This window comes from Petaurus breviceps, unplaced genomic scaffold (genome assembly GCF_028583685.1).
Source record: "Petaurus breviceps papuanus isolate PSGF00001 unplaced genomic scaffold, PetGlider_PUasm1.0 174, whole genome shotgun sequence".
In the NCBI taxonomy this organism is placed as follows: Eukaryota; Metazoa; Chordata; class Mammalia; order Diprotodontia; family Petauridae; genus Petaurus; species Petaurus breviceps.
Window position 1 is genome coordinate 149,168 of NW_027185761.1, and position 6,000 is coordinate 155,167.

A 6,000-nucleotide genomic window follows, 5' to 3' on the forward strand; every position below is an offset into this window, starting at 1 on the left:
TTAGCCAACCTCTGGACAAGAGAATTTTTCAGACTATGAGATGTTATTGCAGGAGAGATTTCTGGATAAAGCTGGAGTATCAGGCAGATACTATAAAGTTCTTTTAATCCATTATAATTTAAAAGACACAGTTTTAAATGTTGCTTATGTCTAGAATTCTGTTCAAAGTCAAACATGAGGGAGAGTTTAGAGGAAGCTGTGTCCCCATCTCATCTCAGCAGAAGTGTCATCACAGATTACTTCTTTAATCAATCATTTAACATTGGAGGTGGAAGGGACTTTACAAATTATCCAATACAATCGTCTCATTTTGAAGATCAGGAAAATGAGACTTAGAGAGAAATAAATTAGAGCCAGGGTCAAAAGCTAGTTCTATCACCTTCCTGCCCAGTGTTTTCCTCTATAGCTCCTTAGCTCTTCTGATACTGATGACTTTTCAGACTTTGGAATAAGTCATTCCCCAAACATTTGAGCATAAATTCTTAGAGAGGGGGAGAGGGATCGAGGGACAGATAGACAGAAGGAAGGAAAGAAAGAGGGAGGGGGACAGGAAGAGAGTCTTTATATGCCACAAAATGCAAAAGACCTAGAAGTTGGGGATTTAAGTTGATTAGAGCATCTCTGTGCTCCATTGTTTTATAACAGAAACATAGATATTTAATAGTGCTGACAAGGCAGAAGAGTGACAGAAGCAGCAGTAAAGATGTTGGTTTTTTGGAGAGCAAGAATACTGCTTGCAAGCAAGAATACATCATCTTCATCTTCAGCATATCACAGTAATTCATGTGCATGCCACAACAACCACTTGCTTCAGTCTTTGATTTGCTAATTAGTTTAATGGATAGGTAGCCTTATTACTGTCTGGAGGAGACACAGTTACAATGCTTCATTCTATGTTTGTGAGAAAGAGGCACACAGCCAAAAAGCAAGCTGGCATCAGAAACACAGTCGAGTTTCTTTGTTATGTTCCTTCTATACTAGCTATATTACATCTACCCCCACCAAAAGTTACATCTTCAGCACATCCCAATAGTTCATGCTCTGAAATGGTTATCAAGGTAAAGTTAAATTATAATAAGACTCATCCAAGAGTTATATCCTGATTTTTAGAATCTATTAGGATTCATCATCTATTTAACTCATGAGTCCTATTTTCCTATGACCCTACCAACTACAAGCCAGAATTCAATATGGTGGTATTATGCCAAGAAAAAGGGCATTTATTTAAAATGTCATGCAAGGTAAATTGCAAAAGGATTACTCAAGGAGGAGAATAGCTAGCATTTATATAGAGCTTAAAGTTTGCAAAACACTTTACATATCTTATTTCATTTGATCCTCACAATCACTCTTTGAGGCTGGTGCTATTATTATCCTTATTTCATGGATAATGAAACTGAGGTTGAGAGAGGTTAAATGTTTTGCTTGTGGTCACACAAGTAGTAAGTGTCTGAAGTGGAATTCTGTCAGGTCTCCCTGATTCCAACTTCAGCACTCTATCAAATATGTCAACCTATCTTTTATCACCTGTTTTTCAAAACCATTTCCTCATACATCTCTAGCATCAGGAAGGTCCAAGATTTTGTGTCTCTGAATCCATGTTCTGTAGTCATCTTTATGCCATATTTCTTCACTCAATTCTCCATATCTGATCCGGAATTCCAGCTCCCTTCCCTGGGTTTCTGATTGCCACACTACTCTCTGGCCATCTTCATGCCCATGCCTACCTTCTCCCACTTCTACCTCTAGTCATGGGAACTGTAATTAAATCAACCCTATCATTCACTTAAAATGCTGCATCCCATTATGCTATCCACCATTGCTGTCATTTTCTTAGCCAAAATACCCTAATACTAATTCTTTTTATGTTTGATCTTTTTGTGAGAATATAAGAATTTGAGGGTAGGAATTATTTTGATCTTTGTATTTGTATCTTCATTGCTAAACACAGTATCTAGAACATAGTAAAGATTTAATACTTGCCTTTCCATTCTGGCTCATCAGCATAGCACTGTGATGAAGGGAACAGAAAGGGTGTAATGACTTGAGTGGTAGTTGAACACTAAAGTCTAGCTGGATAGAAGATGGTGTTGTCTTTAAGAACCTGAGTGATGAATTCTCAGGGTCTATAATGTATTGCTTTCCTGACTATTTGTAAAGTACTGCCATGTCATCATCTGAAGTCTAACATTGATGTGAGTGATGAAAACTTAGCACTGGCAAAAGCTAGATGCAAACACAATATTGCTTATTGGCTTTGAATCCATCTTTTTTCTGTCTTCACATTACATTTCTTTCCCTGGCGATTTCCCCAGGTGCTCAGGAGATTTTTTTTGGTAGCCTTTCTGTCTTAGGACTTGTGGGAAGCCATGACTATACACAGAAAATTGGTAATGTCGTCCAGAGCATCTCTCTTTCAATGAGTTTAGTATTGTGGACACTTAAAAGTTCTTTGAAGATGACTTTATACCACAATAGTTCAGATTTGTGTGGTGTTTTCAAGCTAAAAAGCACTTGCCTTATAAGAATCCTATAAAGCAAGCAGCGCAAATATGTTTCTACTCTACAGACGAGAAAACTAAGGCATAGAAAAGTGAAGTCCCTTCTTCAAGGTCACATATAGTAAGTGGCAGAGTTGGTGCCAGCAGGCAAATTCATATTCTCTGATTGCAAACCTGTTGCTTTTCCTTTTAGACTGTACTGCCTAAGTTCATTATCTTAGCAATTCATATCAGTTTCAGAGTTAAAATAAATTAAACTTAAAATGTACTTGCTCTTAAGGGGTAATCTTTACTGGGCTAAAACTTGGCATATATATATATATGTATATATATGTATAAGACATATATATGTATATGAATTATATACTTAGAAGAATAGTAGACTCTTGACAAGTCATGGAATATATCTAGAAAGAGCTGCTAGAACTATCTTGGTTGAGTATTGCAAAACTAATCCAAAGTGTTTTCAACTGAGAAGCAAGTTGAGATAGGAAAATGTCCAAATATTTCCATCCAATATATGCAAATGTTGAAAATGTGGACAATAAATAGGAGGAATTAAAGATAATGAAGAGTGACATGAGCAGAACCAAGACAACATTGTATATAGTACCAGCAATATTGTTTTAAGAACAACTTTGAGGAAATAAGTAATTTTGAGTGTTATAAATACTCAGATTAACTATAAAGGACATATGAAGAAAGATGCTATCTGCATTCAGAGAAAGAACTGCTAAATAGAAGTAAACTCTAAGCATAGAAGGTGGATTTTAAAGAGGTGCTTAAAAGCAAAGAAAAGGGAAGAAGTGCAGGGGAATAGAAGCAGCTCATGCTCAGTATTTTTCTCTCTTACTACATTCTTCTTTAAAAAGAAGCAGAGGGGTGACTAGGTGGTGCAGTGAATAGAGCACCAGCCCTGGAGTCAGGAGGACATGAGTTCAAATCCAGCCTCAGACACTTAACACTAGCCATGTGACCTTGGGCAAGTCACTTAACTACAATTGTCCTGCCCTCCCACCTCCAAAAAGCAAAAAAATAAAAAAAGAAGTAGAAAACAAAGAGAAATGTATAAGAGAATAGGATGGAGGGAAATAAAAAATTAACCATTATAATTGTGAATGTTAATGGGATAAATTCATCTATAAAATGGAAGATAAAGCAAAATGGATTAGAAACTAAAATACAACATCACATTGGTTACAAGAAACACACTTGGAATAGACAGATACATACAAGCTTAAATAAGTGAACAATCATAATGTCAGACAAAACAATAGCAAAAATACTTAATAGAAATTAATGGGGAAACTACATTTTATTGAAATCTATCATAGAAAATGAAATAATATCAAGAATAAACATAGGCAGCAAATAACATAGCATCTAAATACTTAAATGAGATGTTTCATGAGTTACAGGGAAATATAGACAGTGACACTATAATAATGTGGCACCTCAAATTATTCCTTTTAGGCCCAATTGAATCTAACCAAAAAGAGGGGGAAAATATTGGAAAGTGATGGAATTCCCATTAATTGGGGGAGGATTAGACAAATTATGATATATGTATATGATAGAAAGCTATTGTTTTCTAAGAAACAATGAAAGGGATGATTTCAGGGAAACTTGTGTAGACTTAAATGAATTTATGTAGATTGAAGTAAACAGAATCAGTAAAACAATTTACACAATTAAAATAATATTATCAAGACAAATAACTTCAAAAGACTTAAGGATATAGATTAACACAATGACCAACCATAATTCCAGAGGACTAATGATGAAACATACTACTCATCTCTTGGTAGCAATATAATAAACTTAAAGTGTTGATTGAGATTTTCTTTTTTTGGACATGGCCAATGTGGGAATTTGTTTTCCTTAAATACATGTTTGTAGATTTTCATTAAACATTGATTAAAAAGCAAAAAAAAACCCCAAACAATTCTGTGTTAACCAAAAAAAGTACAGCAATAGATATTTTGGTATATATGGGTCATTTTGTTTTGGATCTTTTTGAATTATAATGCCTACCAGTGGGACTTCTGGTTCAAAGAGTATGATTTAGTCACTTAACAAGTAATTTTAATCACTACCTAGAGACAGCTAGGTGGCACAATGAATAGAGCCCTGGGCCTGAAGTCATGAATATCGAAGTTCTAATCTAGCCTCAGACACTTAATAGCTATATGTTTCTGAGAAAGTCACTTAACCACATGTCTGACTCAGTTTCCCCAACTGTAAAATAAGGATAATGAGAGCTACTAACTACCTCCCAGGATTGTGGTGAGGGATGACCTTAGATAATACTTGTGAAATGTTTAGCACTGTGTGTGGCACATAGAATTTACTCAATAAAAGATTTCTTTCTTTTTTCCTTCCTTTTTAAAAAGGACATTTCCAAAATGCTTCCAGAATGTTTGGATTAAGCATTTCATATTAAAGAGTAATATTAACTGGAAGAAATTCAGGCATCCAAGTGGAGGAAAACATGGAGGAAAGTGTTTGTATAAAGATCAATAGAGGCAATGTTATCATAGGAGAATAATAACCATCCACTTTTACAGAAAGAAAATCAATGAGGAGTTCAGGAAATAAATTAAATCCTTGCACAGAGACATCATATAGCAGAAAGGTGGGACTTCAGTTATCCAGACATCTGCTGCAGCTTGTTTCTGGCAACAACAGATCAGATAATACTTTTGTGATTTAGCCTAATGATAATTTCATTTATCAAATTAATTGTGTGAATTGTTATTCTGTATTGAATTCTGACAAAGAAGAACTGGTTGCTAAAGTGAAAATGATAGGAACCATTGAAGGAAGGGGCCAAGCTATCTGAGAATTTTTTTGCTTTTTTTTTTGGAGGGCAATTGGGGTTAAGTGACTTGCCCAAGGTCACTCAGCTAGTTCTGAGAATTTTTGATAGAAGAGATTGAAGAAAGTTTGACTTGAACACTAGATTTGGAGAGAGAGGTATCACAATATGCACAGAAATAATAGAGAAGTAAGGTCAGGAAGAATAGAAAGCTCTCACTGATGAAATCCTGAAGATATGATGAGAAACAATGTCCGTGAGGAATAAATGGGTAGTTCTCTAAAAGGACCAGTGTCATTGTGCAGGGAACTCATCAAACAAGTAGGATTAGGAAAAAAGTTTAGAGAAAAAAAAGGAGAAAAGCCAGGAAATGGAAGATAATTACAAAAACATTACCAGCACTGCAAGAAGAGTCTCAAGAGTACTGAAAATTGAATATATGCAGGAGAGTAAAGCTATAAGAAAATATTTTGTTTTGTTCTTAGCTTTTTTTGAAAAAAGAAGGCATCAAAGCTATGGTAGCGAGGATTCTTTTGAGTTGGATATAATAATGAAAATAGATGACAGATAATTAGATATAGTTCAATTTCCTTCCTTCCTTCCTTCCTTCCTTCCTTCCTTCCTTCCTTCCTTCCTTCCTTCCTTCCTTCCTTCCTTCCTTCCTTCCTTCCTTCCTTCCTT

The 6,000-nt window shown here is 35.2% G+C and overlaps 1 protein-coding gene across 1 annotated transcript in view; it reads left to right on the forward strand.

The window, feature by feature from the left end:
- Positions 1-6,000, forward strand: part of ABCA13 (ATP binding cassette subfamily A member 13) — a 513,785-nt gene that overhangs the window by 50,973 nt on the left and 456,812 nt on the right. The window lies entirely within an intron of this gene.